The following is a 20,735-nucleotide window of genomic DNA, read 5'->3' on the forward strand; positions in this document are numbered from 1 at the left end:
TTTTTGCAAAGAGGAGAGAGGAACATGGGTCGGGGAGTGGGTAATGAACAGAGAGAAGAGCGTGGGGAGGAGGGTGTTAGCTTGACGGAGCTTGTATGGCTGTTGATACCATGTCAAATTGAGTCTTCATTCATCAATTTTATGAGTTGGAGGTACACGTCTTATATAGACCTTCAAAGGTGGAAGTGTACTCCAACTCTAATACAAAAGAGACAGTTACAGTAGAACTCTAATATCACATGTGACAGTTACAACAGGACTCTGATGTCCTAAGAGAGAGACTTCGAATGGGAGTCGGTCTCTAGTGTTGTTGTCCAATGAGACTCCTATTTTATAGGAGAGGTTTTTGAGTTAGAGAAGGACTCTAACTGTGTTGATATGTGGAAAAGCTGGCGATTAGGCAGGGTCTTCAAATTTCTAGGTCAAAAGGTTTTTCACTATCATTGTTGAAGGAGATCGTGCTCTTACTATCAATATTTAAAGCGTTCTATCACTACTATCCGTTGGTGCATTTAGCACATTACCCGTGATTGCACTCACATTGCTAATGATTTTCAATCGGTTTCTTGTAACCTTATTTATCGGGAAGGGAATCGAGCTGCTGGTGCTCTTGCTTCCTTTGGTGTTAGTCATCTTTTTGTTTTTTGGGACAACAATCCCCTTCCTTTTCTTACTCATGTATTAATGGATGACTGCAAGGGAGTGTACTTCCCTCGGTTTGTTATCTTCTTACTCTTTATTCTAATATAGTGCTCACATACTAAAGATGACAACATGAGTGTGGGTGTGTGTATATATATAAATATATCACGATAGGTGAGGTTGTAATGCATATATAGCACAACTAAATGCAACCTCCTGGCATAGGTATGGGTGCCGCCAATGGAGGGCACATGAGGAGCATCTTTAGCATGGGCCAATGCGGTATTTTTACACCTACTATGTCTAGGCAAATGTACATGCTAGAGGGTGCTAGAGGGTAGCATTCTTTCTTATATATATATATATATATGGGACAAAGTTTTCTGTCTAGGAGCGGTCTGTGCGCTACAGACATAGAGACATGAAATGACCACCATGCCCGTACTAGGTTCACGTGCCCCTACTCATAGGGGGCGCTCCCAACAGAGAACACTTGGCATATATATATATATATGAGAGAGAGAGAGAGAAGCTCATATGGATAAGGAATTGAAGAAGAGAGTAAAAATAATTTATGGGCCAACCCTCAAGTAGTTAACAAATTTGAATGAGTGGTTTATATTAAAAAAAAAAAAAAAAAAAAAAAAAAAACCTACATGGAGGTGAATAGGTTATACTAGTGGATTTTAAAACCTTGTCGATTAATAATCCCCACATGTGATTATAAAGTAAAAATTGTGGAACAAATAAAATGAACACAATCACACAACACTAAGGTTTATAGTGGTTCGAATCAATCTGAGTCTAGTCCACTCCTTACAAGTTCCACTTGTAAGATATTCCAGTAGCTCTTCCATTTCAGTATAGTTGGTAGGGAGGAGAACATTGACAAACTCTTTTAAGGATAAGAGGATCCGTACAATCTCTTTACAGGATGAGAGGGTCCTTTACAATCTCTTTTAAGGATGAGAGAGTCCTTACAATCTCTTAAGGATGAGAGTGTCCTACATACTTGTCTAAGTATGGTCTAGAATAATGTGTAAATAAGATGTCCAATTCTAGAGTTAACCCACTCTTGGATGAAATCAAATTTAAAGTGGAATAGGAAGGTTTAGAGTTACCTCTTATGCGATGTGTGAATGAAATGCAATGATATAAAAGAATGCACCTTTAAGGTCTTCTTAATGCTTGCAATGCAAATCCTAAGATGTGATAAAGATTTGTAGATAACCTTGAGTTCCTCTTGAATGGAAGATGAAGAACTTGAACTCGAAAGATGGTAAAAACCAATCTCACTTCTAATGCTCAAACAATGCTCCTTTAAGGTTGGATCAATTGTTAATTAATGAGTAGCATTAGAGGTATTTATAGATGAGGTTAGAGATAAAAAAAAATTGACAAGAAATCTCACTCAAATGGTCACTTTTTAGGTCTATCGATCGACTGCCTTCGGTAGTCAGTCGACCGCTAAAGAGCCATTAGGAAAAAACTAGCCGTTAGAGCCAGTTGTTAGCCATCAGATCTAGCATCGGTCGACTGGATACATCATTCGAATAGGTGCCAATCAACTGGGGCTTTCAGCCGGTCGACCACCCGCAGGGTCTACCAGAACTAGTTTTGACAGGGTTCTGAAATTATAACCAGTTGTCAGTATTTTGGCCATAACTTTCTAGTATGGTATCTGATTGACCTGATTTTAAGTGCATTGGATTCGTAACTCAAAAATATAAACTAAATAATATAATATGTAATGCATGCTTATGAGATGTAGTGTGTCTTAGCCAAGATGCATTCTAAGGTCATTCTAAATTAATATAAACTAAATAATGTAATATGTAATGCACACTTCCTCAAGGTCGGCATGGGAGGTGCTGAGAAAGGATGCACCAAAGGTAGGCTAGGCAAAGGTAGTATGGAGGACTGGTCTTCTGCCTCGCCAATCGGTGTTTGGATGGAGGAGTGCCACTGCCTTCTAGGTGTGAGCTTTGCTACAAGGTGAAGGAGTCTTTCCAGCATTTGTTCTTGGAGTGTGAAGGTGCTGCCTATATTTGGAGTGCCTTCGCAAAGGTTTTCAAGTTTTCATGGCCAAATCAATGGGCAGATTTTCCAGAGCATGTTACATGGTGGACCCAATGGTCTAGTGCTACTGGCATATCTCAGGCATAGCTGGCAAGTTTGATCCTTATTCCATACTTTATATGGATGGAGAGAAACTCAAGGAGGTTCAGGGGAATGCATCGATCTTATGGCCAGATTTTCTCTACAATTATGGAGGAAGTCAAAAGGCGTGGGCCAGGGAAACGGGACAGAATTAAATCTCATTTGGATACAGAGAGATGCAATAATCTGAATATAGTGGTGCAAAGAAGAAGGATCAAGGGAGTATGAGAAATTTTTTGGCTTCCTCCAACGGTAAGATGGTGGAAATTAAACTGTGATGGCTTGTCTTTGGGGAATCCAGGGAATGCAAGAGCAAGTGGTGTAGTAAGAGATAGCAATGCTCAAGTACTTTTATCTTTCAGCTCCTTTTTAGGTAAAACAACGAGTTTCCAAGCTGAATTCCATGCTTTGATGGAGGGAATCGATAGAGCGAGAGAGAAGAAGTGTGAAGCTTTATGGATTGAATGTGATTCGGTATCAGTAGTCATTATGATGCAAAGGGGGCTGATCCCATGGTTTGTACGGTAGAAGTGGTCTACTCTCATTTCCTACCTCAGGGGTATAAGTTGAAAAATCACGCATTGCTACCTGGAAGACAATCCGATAGCAGATTTTCTGGCACAATTGGCAGCAAAGAAAGAGACATCTTCATCTAATGTCGTGTGGCCTCTAGAGGTACATCATGTCTTATCAGATGGCGCGATGGGCAGATCGCAGTTCAGATTCTATTAGTCTAATTTTTTCCTCCTTATATTGCCTAGTTTTCCTCCTTTTGCTGATGGCAATGCCGAAGGTGGAGGAGGATCCTAAGGTTGTGATTGTATGCTTCTTGATTTGGTTTTCCGCCCTTGTTCTTTCTTCCCTTGTACAGTTTTTCTTAGCCTTTTTAATATACAAGACCTTTTAGCGGAAAAAAAAATGTAATGCACACTTATTAGATGTAGTGTAGTGCTTGAGCTACACTTAAGGTCTTCTACTCTTCTTGCAATTGGTTCTCAAGAGTGTTCATGTTGACCTTGCTTTTTTTATGCCTTCAATGACCTTCAATGCACTTCAAGCTTTGATACTTTGTGGTCTTGATCTTACAAAGTTTGATACTGTTTGATACCTTCTTCAAGTATTGATATTGAAACTTTTCATTTGATGACTTCAATCTTCATTTCTTCCTTTCTTCATTTGATGTCTTTACAAAACAATACTTGAAGGAAAATTGTGAAATACCTTCATATGTTTATTATCATCAAAACCAACTCTAGGAGTGTGGGCATATCCCTAATAGTATCGGCAGTGGTTTCAGAGTTATTTATTATTTTTTTTTTTAAGACTTGCTTCGCGTATCTAGTATAATTGTATGAACCCCACTTCCTAACTAAAGTAGTACATATTTTTCAATTCAATAACTAGTTTTTGTTTTTCCTAATCGTAGTGATTTTTTACTTGTTTCAATCACAACTACTATAAAATTTTCTTTTGAAACCATGATTTCAAGTATCGGTATTAGATCAGCCATATCGCTAATTCGTATAAGTATCATTGGTTGTGATCGATACCATATTAGTGGTATTAGTACAAGAGAGGGTAAAATCAGAAAAAAAAACCTAGGTATTAATATTTTGAGAAAAATGGTCCAATCCAACTGATCCGTATCAGCAACAATATCAGTTGTGACAGATACCTAAGTCCAATATTCATACTGATACCTAAATCCATGGTTGAAACAAAAAGAGTATTATATCATCTTGTGTTGATCAAGATGTGTGCCTTTGAGTATCAGATCTATGGTTAAGATTGTGTTTTCTCTCTATCTCCACCAGGCCTTGAACCCTTGACCCAAATGTTGCACGCCATATTAATTAAATTACTATTGGGGCTCCAAGGATGTTGGTTTTATTTTCAGTTTACTTTTAGATAATTATCATGACAGACAACTATCAACTTTTCTTTTGTAGTTTCTAAACAAGCTTTTAACGCATGACTTGATTGATTTAGTGCCTAGGAATTTAGATATCCCATATTTAGTGGTTGCAAAGTTTAGGATCTTTATTTTATTACATATAGGCTTGTCTAAACTTAATTGAATTTTTGTGACATGCTATGAATTAATATCTGATTTGTGGTGCACATTAGAAAGCATTCGAACAATTTGAGATCTACAATCTTCAAACTTCAACCTCCCACTGGTACTAATTCTGAGAAAATAATAATCTCCAACCAAGTCACATTAATTTTTCCAAAATATTATATATCTCAAATTGATATGATCGTAGGACCACCAAAAAGAAATAATTAACAAAATTATAAACCCAATGGTAGTTCCATAAATTCTGACCAAACTTATGGATCTACGCACCAAAGAAAGGTAATGACAAATTTGTAATTAATCCATGAATCTCAATGCAATTCATGGCTTAAAACCAATTATTGTCGATTCAGGTTTAATTCCTTTTCGGAAAAAAAAGGCTTATTCATTATACGTGATAGAATTGGCTTTAGGTTATTCTTTCTATAAAAGGGCCTGACAAATGCACATGTAATAGAGTTCTACTAGTCATTTTGCATAATTTTTCTTCTACGAAAAAAAAAAAATCTTGCATAATTTGTCATAATTTAAGAGCAATAAAGTGTAACTAGCATCTCAAGAATGTGATTAGTGTATGTAATAAATGAATTCTTATTGGTTATATGAAATATATATATATATATATATATATCGAACAGAATCACTAAAGTCGGTGAATGACTACTAACAAAAAACTTGGTCAATGAATTAAACGGTTAATAGTTTATGGATAAAGTCATATTGAGTGTGGTTAATTGTAGTGTCGTGTAGCTAGCACCTACAATCTTTATCATATATAACAAATGAAATTGTATGGAGCATATGAGATGGATTGGAATGAGTCAGTTAACTTAGTGTATTACTTCATCTCGTATGTATTAATTAATTACTTCATTCCATAATTGATTCATAGATAAAATCAGGTTGAGTGTGGTTAGTTGAAGTTTTAATCACTGGCGTTTCCCCCTTCACATTTCAGGGTCTTAAAGTTTCCATCAATGGTTTCATAGTTTGGAAAAGTTTCTTGCAAAAAGGCTATTGTATGCCAATTTGACAGTTCTTTTCACAAGTCAATTATATTGCTTTTTTTTTTCTTCTATGGTTACACTATTTGGAACTTAAGATAGGTCAAGGGCACGTCGGAACTGTTGGTAGCTACTTAGTCTCATCAGAGAATCCAATGTCCTTGTATTGCTTTTGTGTCTTTGAATGAAAAGAAAGATAGGATCAATTTAGGCTCCTTCCCTTCCACTGCATAGATGCACTAGTAGGTACCATGAGCCCTTTATCCGGCGCTTCTAACCAGTTTGCGTGGCTCACTGATTCCACCGAAAACTCCAATTTGATGAAGATCTATATGTGTCTATCATTTTGGAAATTCCATTTTTTATTTTGCAATAGAAATCCAATGCAATACATCACTTGGTATTCTTAATCTATTAAGTTCTTTGCCTCTCCATGCATTTTGCTCTAATTTAATCCAAAATATTTATTGGTATATTTCATTTCATAGTACTAGATTTATATTTTCTCTAGTGGTGTTCTTAATTGAACATGAACTACATCATATATAACTGTAACTTTTTCCATTTTTTATTTTTCAATAAATATATACTAATTTTCTTTCTCTTTATGTATTTTCAAACAGTTTCCATGTTGCTGGTTCGCTAATTGGTTCAACTACATCTAAGAATGATATTGAGACTCCAGTATTAGTCTAAGTCTTTCCGGAACACAAAGTGGAAATGGTTGGCATTTAGATGCTTGAATTTCGACAACAATTTGTTTTGCCAATGTGCCTGCAACAATTTCAAATGTGGTAAAGTTGAGAGGATTTGTATTGGACTTGTTTGAACTAACCCACCAGATTAGAAACAGAAGAATAGAAAATTTTACAAATATGGATGCTTTTAATGAATCAAGGAATGACACGAATATCTACATATCATTTTCACAATCTTCTACAACAATTTTTCTGCATGAGTTTTCTGCTTCTTCACATCTAATTTTGTTGTTAGTTTTATCTATTTCATGGGCTTGCAAAAGATGCACGATGCCTGCCTTTGAAAATTCAAAACCGTTGTTGAAGAATACAAACTTTTTATACTATCAGTCACTCCTTACTTCTTGCTTGGGTTTGTCTTTCTACAATCTTTTCCTATGCATGTTAAGCTACCTCTCTGGGTATAAAAATGGTTGGTCTGATCCAAATTCTATTGTCCTACTGGATATTACAATTAGAATGCTCACTTGGTTTATGATCTCTGCTTACTTGCACATCCATTTTTCTCGTTCATGTGAGCGCAAGCTCCCCACTATATTACGGATTTGGTTTCCTTATGACTTGTTCCTACTTTGTTATACATCTTGATCTTTATTGGAAATGTTTGTCCATACCAGTCCTACTATGGGTCTCCGATGTTGTATCCATTACTGTTAGTTTGCTTTTTGGTTATGTTAGTTTATTTGGAAAGAGACGAGAAGATGAAGATCCCCATCTTTTACAACCTTTTTTGAACATTAATCCTAGTAGAAACAATGGTGAAGTTGGACAAGGATCGAGTGACAATGGAGAGAATATAACTCCTTATGCAAATGCCAATCTTTTTAATACTTTTACTTTCTCTTGGATGAGCCCTTTGCTTACACTCGGGTACAAACAAATATTAGATCTTAAAGATGTTCCTCAACTTGCCAGTTGTGATCGTGCCAATGCAATCTTTACTCGTTTTAGAAATAATCTTGAATCTAATGGTAATGGTGGCCGGATAAGCACACTCAAGCTAGGGAAGACATTAATTCTCTCAATGTGGAAAGAAGTTCTATGGATGGCTCTTTTTTATGGTGGATGCATATCAGCTTCTTATGTTGGACCATACTTTATTGAAGCATTTGTTCAATATCTCAATAGCCCTCACCAACTAAAATATAAAGGCTATTCGCTAGTATCTATTTTCTTTCTATCAAAGCTCATAAGTTGCCTCTCTGATAGACACTTGTCTTTTTTATTTCGAAAGATGGCAATTAGGGTTCGTGCTACCTTATTCGCAATAATCTATAACAAAGGGCTCAGACTTTCAAGCCAATCAAAGCAGGGCCATTCCAGTGGGGTGAACATTAATTTGATGAGTGTTGATATTGAGAGGATTGGCCTTTTCAGTTGGTACTTGCACGACATATGGAGGGTTCCTCTTCAGGTTATTCTAGCGTTACTGATCTTGTATAAGAGAATTGGGATTGCTTCGCTTGTAGCTTTTGTTACCATAATGATTTTTATGTTAGTAAATGTTCCACTAGGAAAACTACAGGAAAAATTTCAGGGAGAATTGATGGATTCCAAGGATCAAAGGATGAAGGTGACAACCGAAGCATTGAGGAATATAAGGATTCTCAAGCTCCAGGGTTGGGAGTTAAAATTTTTGGCTAAGATAATTGAACTTAGGAAATTTGAAACAAGATGGTTAAAAAAGTTACTTTATACATCAGCTATAATTGCCTTCATCTTCTTATCTTCTCCTATGTTTGTGTCTATAGTTACTTTTGGGTTTTGTGTGCTTATGAAAATTCCACTAGATTCGGGGAAGATCTTATCTGCACTTGCAATATTTGAGATACTACAAGGGCCCATTTATATTCTCCCAGACACAATATCCATGGTAGTTCAGACTAAAGTTTCCCTAGACAGAATAGCCTCATTCCTATGTCTTGATGATCTTCATCCGAATATTGTACACAAGCTTTCAGAAAATAGTGCCAATGTTATAGTTGAGATAGTTAAGGGAAATTTCTCCTGGGATATTCATTCTCCCAACCTCACATTAAAAGATCTTAACTTTCGAGTGTACCATGGTATGAGAGTTGCTATTTGTGGTTCCGTTGGATCAGGTAAATCAAGCTTACTTTCATGCATATTGGGGGAAGTGCCAAAGGTATCTGGAAAAATTATATTGAATGGGACGAAGGCTTATGTTGCACAATCACCTTGGATACAAAGTGGTACTATAATAGACAATATATTGTTTGGTAAGGAGATGGATAAAGAAAGGTATGAGAAGATCCTTGAAGCGTGTTCATTAAAGAAAGACCTAGAATTGTGTGCCTTTGGGGATCAGACTATCATAGGGGAGAGGGGGATCAACTTGAGTGGAGGGCAAAAGCAAAGAATCCAAATTGCACGTGCTTTATATCATGATGCTGATATTTATCTACTTGATGATCCTTTTAGCGCTGTGGATGCTCATACAAGTGCTCATCTTTTTGAGGTAGCTACTATTTGATCTCTACTCCCGAAGTTTTCTAAATTATAATGTTTTTGCATTTAAATATATATCAGTGCTTACATCACAATTTTGCTAACCAAAAACTAAATATGATAGAAAAATTGACCTAAAGAATGAAATTATAACTATCTAAACAAACAAGGTACACATGTACATGAAATTCAATGATTCATATTCTTGCATAAAACCTAGGATTTAACATTACTTAACATGATGATAAATAATCAGATTAATATTATATTTGACTCTTTTAAGTAAGTAAAAATTCTTTTCGAGCGCCTAAGTAGAACATCTTACTTTTTGTAGCAGGAATGTTAGTTGGGAATTTTAAGTTCAAAAATAGTAATTTATGTTACCCATCAAGTAGAGTTTTTGCCTTCTGCTGATCTCATCCTGGTGAGAGTATACCATCTTTTTGTTTTTACTTCAAGTCTCTCAACTTGGTTTGAGAGTGACTATTTGCCCTCTCTTATTTTTTAGGTTATGAGAGATGGAAGAATTACTCAAGTAGGAAAGTACGAAGAAATTCTTAGATCAGGAATCGACTTTATGGAATTAGTGGGTGCGTGCACATAAGAAAGCTTTGGCAGACGTTAATTATGTTGAGCATAGGGCTGATTTGGATAATGTAGTTAATGGTGAGAAGGACAATAATATGTTGTATAGTGAGAAATCTATTCAAGATGATAAAGAAAGAGAACCCAAAAACTATAAAACAGAAAAACTAGTTGGGCCAAAAGGGCAGCTTGTCCAAGAAGAAGAGAGAGAAAATGGTGGAGTTAGTCTGTCAATCTATTGGAAATATATTACCGCTGCATATAAAGGGGCTTTTATACCCTTAATATTTCTAGCACAAATTCTTTTTCAGCTTCTCCACATTGTTAGTAGTTACTGGATGGTGTTAGCTACTCCTATTTCAGAGGATGTGAGACCTATTGTGAAAGGATCCACTCTTATTTTTGTATATGTTGCTTTGACTCTTGGAAGCTCTCTTTGTGTACTTTTAAGGTCCATGCTTATTGTAACCATTGGATACAAGACAACCACTTTGCTCTTTAACAAAATGCATTTGTGCATTTTTCGTGCTTCCCAGTCATTTTTTGATTCAACTCCGAGCGGAAGGATTCTAAATCGGGTTAGTAAATATGCTTATTTACTCTTGAAGTTCAAATAATCTTGTTTGATCACCACAACAATTAGTCATATTTAAATTTTAAACTAACAATAATTTTGTATACAGACATCCACCGATCAAAGTACTGTTGATACCTCTATTCCACATCAAATTGAAGAACTTCTTATCTCAATCATGGGATTCTTAGGAACCTTTGCAGTAATGTCACAGGTTGCATGGCAAATGCTAATTCTGTTTATTCCAATGACTGTGACATGCATCTGGTACCAGGTAGTTCTATAGCTACTGCTTTCATTTGTTTTGATTAAAATTTCAAACCATGATCAGCCATAATCCCCATGATTAACAGGCCATAAAACAAGTTAGTTAAAGCTTACTTTGATTAACGTTCAGAATTTTCTTAATTCAAACCAAAGTTGATTTAATGGTAAATGCATATATGTTTGGGTGTGAAAGTGATGATTTAAACCTTAATATATATATATATATATTTGAATTTATGAATCATATACATAATAAGTATGTTTTCCCAGTTACACATTTTTAAGACTTGAATGCAAAGTTGTAGTTCGCTTACCAAAATTATTTGAGAAGAAAAAACCAAGCAAGACCAATGTTATCAAAGTGCAAAGTCCCCTGAAAACGACATGGTTCTATGAATAGAATATTTTAGAGATGTATGGATAAAATTTTAATATTGCTTATTATCTTTGCTGGAAGCTCTATTGGTTGGAGCTCATATTAAAGTAAGTTAATAAAGGTTAACAAATAAATTTCTCAATTTTTGTGCTAGCTAAATAAACCAGTCAATGATTTTGGAAAAAAATTAATAGATAATTAAAAGTAATAAATGGATAAAAAAAAATTAAACTACTAAATGATAATTAATAAATACTTTACTTACAGTAGCTAAATGTTAATGAATAAAGAAATTTCTCTTGTAATGCCTGACTAAGAGTCTTATCTTAGTGATCTAACAATTTCAGGTCTTGTGGATGCTTGCTTTAGTCAAACCGACCATTGGATCCATGTTTGGATTAATCATACATCAAATTTTGGATCCAATATAATGGTCAACCATGTTCAGACTTGTACTCCTATATTTTAATGGTTGAACTGAAGTTGTTTGAAATTGCGAAAGTTAAACTCTTAACCAATTAATACTCAGATTTGATAGATGGATAAGTGGTGATATGGACAGCCCACATCAACAAAATTTGACCTCAATGGAACTGTCATGTGGCAGATATTTATGCAGTCAAGAGAAGCCTATCTAGGTAGAACACCTTGAGATTGATGGTGCACTATCCGTTCAATGAGAAATCTTCTTCTTCCTTACTTTTCATATTTCTATCCACATTCCTATTTCTTTACTAAGTAAAGCATGTGGAGAGAGAGGGAGAAGGAGAGGCCGATAGAGTGGCTGAGGAGGCTAGGGTTTTCAGGGATGGCCAGGATCTAGATCGGTCACATCCCCTTCAGAGAGGAAGATTTCAATGGAGAGGCTATGAATGCTTTTAATGTTCCAGAGATTAGTGGTCCTTCTTCAATTCCTTCTCCCAAAAAATCCTATGCAAAGGCATTAGGGAGTGTACCCCTTGAGGTGGACGATCTGCCTAAGCCAGTATATGCGGGAAACTCTACCAAAGTGATTATACCACAGGAAGCACACAAAGGGCAATTAGGAAGGTATCGATTTGCTTTGATCGGTACAATCAGCTTTAGATATGTCTCTTTAGATGATGTTTGAAGGGAAGCTAACGAGTCCTGGCATCTAAAGGGTAATGTGAAGATGGTGCCTATGGGCAAAGGCTACACAGTTTTCCAGTTCGATATGGAAGGAGACATGGGGCTATGTGGAGGAAAGTCCAGTGAAAGTGGGAGGTGAATATGTTCGTTTTCAGAGATGGCGACCCAAGTTTAATATTCATGAGAAACAAGTGAACAAGGCCATAGTGTGGGTCCGTTTTCCGGACCTGTCTCTAGAATACTGCCATGAAAAAGTTCTCTTAACCATGGAAGAGGCTGCTGGAAGACCTGTTGTACTTGATCAACGCACTAAAAACGTAATGTCCGGAAATTTCATTCGTGTTCTCGTTGAGATGGAGGTTGGTGGTTTAAGATGAAAGGAGATTCAAGTTGAAAGAAGGCAGCCTGAGACTGCGAATCTCTTCTGGTTCAGACAGAAGTTGGTCTATTAGGACTCGCTTGGGCGATGTGGCTTTTTCAAAAAGTGGGTCGTACAATTGGGGCGTGTAGGGAGAAGAAACTAGCTGATGCCAATGAGCCTCAATATGAGAATGACAGTGACGTTCCTGGCGCTGTTTAGTGGATGATGCTCCAAGGGGTCCTGTGTTTCTTGCAACTAATCACTCTGTGCACAGAGCTCAGCAGGCCGGTGATGTTGCTGCCACCACGCAGGGAGGTGGTGCAGCCATACATGGTGGTGGTATAGCCACACATGATGGTGGTGCATCTGTTCAGGGTGGGGAAGAGAATCTTGGAGAGAACATCTTTGATGAGGAAGTGGAGTCAAGGAAAGTGAGTCAGCAGGAAATACTATGGAGAATTTAATGCCCCAATCAAGCAAACCTTCTCCTTTGGGCGCTGATTTGGAATATTCTTCCACAAATAGAGGCGTCATTGGCGTGGAGCAACCCAACTGTGGATTCGGGTCTACAACAAGAGGGTACCCAGAATCCATCTGGACCAGAAATTAAAACAACACTGGTGTCCATTGATATGCTTGTTCATCAGGTCGTTGGTCAGTTGGACGGTGTGCGCAGAAGCGTAAGATATGCTAACCGTGGGGGTATGGCTATCAGAGGATGGCGTGGAACTGGCAGGTCTGGCCTTAGTCGCAAGGATGGTAGGAACAATGGAAGAGATGGAATTGATAAGGTTGATTCTGCGGCTTTACGAAGGGAGGAAGGACAGAAAGGTCGGGTTAGACAGCAGAAGAAAAAAGGAAAGCAGTAGTGTATTGAGGATCAGTCTGAAATTAGGACTGATCAAATTTCTTCCTCCATGTGACCATGTGGGTTCATTTTTGGAACGTTCGTGGTCTGAAGAAGGTTACTGCTAAGGTAACCTTAGGCACACTAGTTCGAGATCATACCCTGATTTGATTTGCATTGCCGAGCCTATGATTGTAGTGACCAAGTTCCCTAAGCTTTTCTTCAATAGACTTGGGTTTGAGGCAGACCTTATTCATAATGAGAGGCCTGATATGCATCCAAACATGTGGGTAATGTGGAATTGTCGTTTAAAGAAGCCTTGTGTTTCTTCCATGTTTGATCAGCAGATTTCCCTGCATATTGAGTGGATGGGCAGTACTCTTTACATATCAATGGTTTATGCAAAATGCTTTAGAGCTGAGCATAGAGCCCTGTGGATGGAGCTGACTGCTGGATCATTGGGTGGGGCAAGAATGATTATTGGGATTTTAATGCAACCTTACTTGATCATGAAAGGTGAGGGCTTGGCAGGTTCTGTCTAGGTGCTATGATTGAATTTGGAGCTATGGTAGATGCCTCTTCAATGATTCAGATCCCATCCTCAGGTAGGAAGTTCATGTGCAGTAACAATAGGAGAAGAGGAAACGTTGTTGCGGTTCTTGATAGGATCTTTGTGAACACAGAGTGGCTAAAGGTATTTGATGATTGCTTGCAACAGGTTCTTCCTTGGGTTGCCTCAGACCATGCTCCCTTGCTAGTATGTTCTGGATCTTCAACGAAGCCAAAGAACTTCCCATTTAGAATTAACAATTTTTGGATGGTTCAGGCTGACTTTATATCCAAGGTTCGCGATGCTTGTAAAATATTGATATTTATGGGTCCCCTACTTTTATTCTGGCTCAAAAATTGAAGTGACTGAAACCAATTATAAGATCTTGGTCACAAGCTGTTTTTTCCAATCTAGATCAGGAAGTATCTGGCTCGAAGGCTAAGCTTGATACTAATCAGAGTCATATTGAGGAGGAGGGATTCTCTTAGCATCTCTTTGACTCTAAATTGATGCAAAAATCGATACTGGAAAGCTCTTGAAAATCATGAGAAAATGTGGGCTCAAAAGTCCAAAATCAGGTGGATGCGGGAAGGGGACAAGAACTCAAGATTTTTCCATGTTATGGCCAAAGTGAAGAGATCCAACAAAGCCATCAGAAGCATTTTTATGGAAAATGGTTCTAATATTAGCGGTCAGGATCAGTTGGGTAATGATCTTGTAGATTTCTATGGGATTTTCCATAAGAGGGTGGAGCTTGAAAATCTACTAGATATCTTCGACTGCATTCCTAAAATTTTGCAAGACAATGATCGCTTGATGCTTGATTCTATTCCATTTGATGAGGAGATGAAGAAAGCTGTTTGGGATCTTGACCTTGATAGCTTGCCAGGGCCGGATGGGTTCTTAGGTGCATTCTTTAGGAAATGCTAGAAAGTTATTAATGAAGCTATTCATAAAGCTGTGAAGGGTTTCTTCTGCTCAGGTATTCTTCCAAATGAAATTGATAATAATTTCTTGCTATTAATTCCTAAGGTAGAGGGTGCCAAAACCTTGGATAAATTCCTCTGATTATGCATGGGGAATTTTTTCTATAAAACTTTTTCAAAAATTATGGCCTCTCGTATCTCTTGTGTTCTTCCAAGATTATACCTTAGGAGCATGGAAATTTCCAGAAAGGGAAATTTATTCACACCAACATTGGCTTGCTTTGGAAATAGCCAACTTGATGGGAAAATCCTCAAAGGGGGTGAGCTTGGTTTAAAAACTAATAGAGGAAGGCATTCGACACTCTCTCTTGGGATTTTTTGTTCCAAGTGCTTAGGAGCTTCAGTTTCTTTGATAAAAAGATTGGATGGATCCACACTATATTAAAATCTACCAAGATTTCTGTTCTTCTCAATGGCGGTCCTGTGGGCTACTTTGATGTCAGTAGAGGCCTCAAATAGGGTGATCCTCTCTCCCCTAGTTTATTCATCATACCAGAAGAGGCCTTTTGTCGAGGGCTGAGCACTATGACTAATAGAAGTCAGCTCAAATCCATTGTGGAGCCTCATGGAGTTGCAGTGCCTACTCACCTTTTATTTTTGGATGATGTTTCATCTTCATGATTGCATCTAAAAGGTATATCAGAAACCTAAAGTCTTTATCATAAAATACCAGAGCTGTTCAGGGCAGTGTTTCAATTTAGAAAAAAGCAAATTATTTTTGGGGAAGATTCCCGCAGTGAGAAGACAATGGTTAGTTGAGGAGTTGCCTATCCCTACTTGTAACTTTCCTACCAAGTTAATATTCCAAGGGTGAGTTAAAAGGGATCCCCTCCTTCCTGTGATGGACCGAGTAAAAGCTAAATTAGCAGATTGGAAAGGAAAAATCCTCGCCATGGCTAGGAGAGTAGAGCTTGTAAGGTCAGTTGTATTAGAAATGCCTCTGCACAACTTTTTGTTATACTGGTGGCCAGCTACCTCAATTAACTATCTTGAGAAATGGATGAAGAATTTCATCTAGACGGGGAAAATAGATTCATCTAAGGCCATCACTGTTAGATGGGACCAGGTTTGCAAGCCTAAGAAGGAGGGAAGTTTAGGAATAAGGAGACTCTAGGATGTAAACAAGGCTCTAAGTGCTAATATGGCTTGGAAGATTAAGCATAAGATTCTCAGTTAAGTAGGCTTCTTAGAGCAAGATTTCTAACTGGTTCTGGGCGGTTCAAGAGGGGATACATATGCTCTGCTATTTGGCCTAGTGTGAGGAGAATGTGGAGGTTTGTGTCTAAAAATGAAAGATAGGTTGCTAGAAATGGTAAGAAAATAGATTTCTGGAGAAATAATTGGTTGGGTCCAAAACCTATATGCGAGCTCTTTGGGCTGGGTGAGGAAGTTGTTCATAATCTCTCTCCCTCTCTGGCTGACTTCATTGATAATTGGAATTGGATCCTCCTATTGGTAGAGACAAGGATGTTAAATCTGTCTTTCCAAGCAATTAAAGGTATCAATCTTCTATTCTTGACAATGGAGAATGTTTGTGTGTGGAGTTTGGAGCCGATGGCAATGTTCATGATCAAGTCAGCGTGGGATGGTCTAAGGAGAATTGGTTCTTCTATTTTATGGGAGCATTAGTGTGAAACAAACAATTGCCTCCAAGGTTATCTATCTTGGGGTGGCGGTGGATGCATGGGAAACTACCAACTGATGACTTGACCCAATCTAAAGGGATTCAACTTCCCTCTCGGTGTGATCGTTGTGGTAGGAATTCTGAGTCTTATATTCATCCCTTTCTTGAATGTAGTTTCTCTTTAGAAATATGAAGCAAAACTACGGTGATGTTTAATGTGGCTTGGAAAAATAAAGCTATTGTAAATGAGCTAGTTATTTGTTGGAAGAATAAGGGGAAGGTGTGGTCTTTGAAAATACCCTGGGGATTGGAATGATTATCATGTTGGCTGCAATCTTGAATGAAAGGAACTTGAGACGGTATGACGATAAAAAGCGAAGTCCTTCCATGATTTTATGTGCTATTAAAAGGGAAACCCAAGGGGGTAGCGCAGTTGATGAGCAACAAACTTGGTATGAGTCGTAGACTCTGATGTCCTTAGTTCAACTCTCACTAGGCACACCTTGGGCCACTTACACGGGGGTGTTTAGTGCTCTTCACTGCTTTCAGTGAAAGTTGAATGGTTCTCATTCAACCCCGATATGACATGGTCCATGCGGTTGTGGGGTCAGTATGGCTCGTGGGACTAGTCAGGCCAAGGTCCTGGATATCCGTTGTTAGCAAAAAAAAAAAAAGAAGTGCTATTAAGAGGCAGATTAGCTTTGTTTGTAGTAGATTGAAGATTTCTCCCAAGTCTGCAGATGATCTCATCCTCTATAGGAGGTTTCATCTTGGAAATGCTTCACATGTATCTCATAATATATTGGAAATTCATTAGTGGAAGCTGATGAGATCTTGGGTGAAGCTTAATGGAGATGGTTGTTCTTTAGGAAATCCTGGCTGTGCGGGAGGAGGTGGAGTTCTTTGAGATCATAATGGTAGATTGCTTCTTTGCTACAAGATCTTCTTGGGTGTTTCTATATGTTTTTCTACTAAGATTTGGAGCATTATCAAGGGGATGAAGCATGCCCGTGATATTAATGTTAAGCGACTATGGATTGAATCAAATTCATCAGTGGCTATTTTTCTCTTTCACAACAGACTTATTCCCTAGTTCGTGCTTCAAGACTGGGCAAACCTGCTATTTTACTTGAATTTGATTGAGTAGAAGATTTCACACTGTTTTAGAGAAGCCAACACTATTGCTGATTTTCTGGCTAAGGATGTTGCTAAGACTAGGATCTCATGTGATACTGTGGTTCTTCCGCATCACATTGCAAATGAGTTGCCAATAGATGAAGTTACCAGTCCTCGCTTTAGGTTTTTAAGATAGCGGTTGTGAGCTTCTGCTAATGGTAATGCTGAGGTGGAGGCCCATTTTCTGGCTTTTCTACTATATTTTTTGCCTCTTTTTTCTATATTTTAATATAATATGATCTTCTAGGAAAAAAAAAAAAGGTCCTACTGTCTTGTCCATGCCATGATTTGAAATTTAGATTTGGCAAGAAAAATTCGGATGGGACACATGTGTTCATTAATTGAATTTGAAATTTAATAATATGATTAAAAATTTAACCCCAATGGGGTAGCCAAGTTGGCAAGGGGCTTTCGCCTCAAGAAGCGTGTGGTTCTGAATTCTACTCCTCTTACCTCCTTGGGGCCACTCACATGGGGTGTTTAGTGCTCTTCATTGCTTTCAATGAAATTTGAATGGTCTTATTAGCTATATATATATACATATATATGAATATTTGATTAAAAATTTAGTATGAAAACGGATACCACAAATTTCAAATATAGGTACACTCATATTTAGTAAAATTTTTATTAAATAATTTATGGATAAAAATTTCAAGGATATAATCAACCTAAAATTAATGTATATAATTTAATCAACAACTAATAAAAAAGAATTTGGAACCATTTAAAATAGAGTAGTTGATGTAAATAAAACAGAATGAAATATTTTTATAAAGTTTCATCCATGATGATAGTGTTATTATCCACCATCTAAATGTAAGAGTCCAAATTAAGATTCCTCACAAAAAAAAAAAATGCATATATCATTTTTTCTCAACTGTTCATTACATATTTTTTAGATTGTACCTAATTTCCTTTCTTATGATCCTTGACTTGTAGCAATATTGCAGATGTACAACACGAGAACTAACACGACTGGCCAAAGTATGTCAGGCTCCAATTATCCAACATTTTTCAGAATCTAGCTTAGGTTCAACTACAATTAGATGCTTCAATCAAGAAGAGAGGTTTATGGACACAAATCTCAAGCTGGTGGATGGTTATTCCAGGCCCAAATTTCATATATCTGGTGCAACGGAGTGGTTATTTTTCCGCATGGATATGTTTACATGCATCACCTATGCCATCTCTTTGGTTTTCTTGATCTCAATGCCAAAAGGAGTACTCAATCCTGGTAAAAAGTTAAACTTTAGATCTTATAAATTAATCCTTTAGGGTAACCATTGATTGGTCACAAGAAAACATGATTTTGAATTTATTTTGTTCTCTTTTCTCTCTTGAAGGTGTTGTGGGTTTAGCAATCACATATGGGCTTAGTTTTAGTATGCATGGGATCATATGGGATCTAAGCATACTTGAGAATAAAATGATATCTGTTGAGAGAATATTGCAATACACCTGCATCCCTAGTGAACCCCCTTTGTTTGTAGAAGAAAATAGACCCAATAGCGAATGGCCATCACAAGGGAAAGTTGATTTCATTGATCTACAGGTAATCTCCAATCTAGATTCCACATATCTATACCTGCTTACTCATTTCCTTATCTTTTGGAATAGACTCTTTGAAATCAAATGTTGCTAGACATATAGTCCTTCATGCTCTATTAGAATTTCAGCTTCATGATTTGATTATTTAATATGTATATAGGTCTGTTATGCCCCACATCTTCCTCCCGTTTTGCGAGGTCTCACATGCACTTTCTCCGAAAGGATGAAGATAGGCATCGTTGGACGAACAGGAAGTGGTAAGTCAACTCTTGTACAGGCTCTCTTTCGAATGCTTGAGCCTACAGTTGGTCAAATTTGGATAGATGGTGTCAACATCTCCAAGATTGGCCTTCATGATTTGCGATCAAGATTGAGCATCATCCCACAAGACCCAACAATGTTTGAGGGGACTCTAAGAAGCAATCTTGACCACTTGAAGAATACACTGAAGAACAGATCTGGGAGGTACGATATATATATATATATATATTTTTCATCTGATAGATGATCTATAATTAGTGATAAATATTGCATGGGGATATCTTCTTCTTATTGATTATATACATACAAAACAAACACATCACCGTTGACTGGTTGGAAGATGATGCATATGAACTCCTTTCTCGTGGCCGACATCTTTTAATTTTTTTGTTTAATTTTTAATCCTTTTCACTGAGATATTAGAATCGTTCCGTTGATCCATTAGATAACTTCTTTTTTGTTCATTTCATATTTTTCTTAGCTCATCTTGGATGATCAATTTTATGTAATTTGGAATAATCAAGCAACATGGTAAGTTTACATAGATCTTTTGTTGTAATAGGCTTTAGACCAATGCCACCTTGGTGATGAAGTTAGAAAGAAGGAAGGGAAGCTTGATTTTGCAGGTTGGTTTCCTCTCATATTCACTTTATAGAAAATTTTCTCAATAATAATTTATTTATGCACAAATGCATAATCCTTCCAAAATTCTTATTATATGATGTATCTAACTTCTAGTGTACAACCCAACCTCCCAAGGCCCCAACCCATTTTCTGATAAAAAATAGGAAAGAAAAAGTTGATGAGAATAACATCTTCAACAACTAACCCATTTTCATGTGATTGATATCATAGTGACTGAGAATGGAGAGAACTGGAGCATGGGCCAAAGGCAACTAGTTTGTTTAGGACGAGCATTACTCAAAAGGAGCAAAGTTTTAGTACTTGATGAAGCTACTGCATCTGTGGATACTGTGACTGACTATCTAATTCAAAAAACACTCAGGAAACACTTCTCCAGCTCTACTGTTATCACAATTGCGCATAGGATAACATCAATTCTTGATGCTGATAAGGTCCTCCTTCTTGATAATGGTTAGTAGCTAGTATTTTGTGCACCTTAATCAAATATGATTATTTGAGTATGTTAATATGTTCTCGTCCTTTTATGGTGCTTGCCTAATTAGGTTGACATGCCTTCTTGTCTTAAGCAGGCCTTGTATTGGAATATGATTCCCCAACCAAATTGCTAGCGATCAAGTCTTCATCATTTGCAAAGCTTGTTAAGGAGTATACTCAAAGATTTCATTCCTAGTTTTTGAAAGGAAAAATAAGTGAGTTTTGAATGTTCAAC

The 20,735-nt window shown here is 37.2% G+C and overlaps 1 pseudogene; it reads left to right on the plus strand.

Moving 5' to 3' along the window:
* LOC122070133 overlaps positions 1-20,696 on the plus strand; it is a 23,104-nt pseudogene extending 2,408 nt beyond the window's left edge.
* Positions 20,697-20,735: the final 39 nt, after the last annotated feature.

This window comes from Macadamia integrifolia, unplaced genomic scaffold (assembly GCF_013358625.1).
Source record: "Macadamia integrifolia cultivar HAES 741 unplaced genomic scaffold, SCU_Mint_v3 scaffold832, whole genome shotgun sequence".
NCBI classification, from domain to species: domain Eukaryota; kingdom Viridiplantae; phylum Streptophyta; class Magnoliopsida; order Proteales; family Proteaceae; genus Macadamia; species Macadamia integrifolia.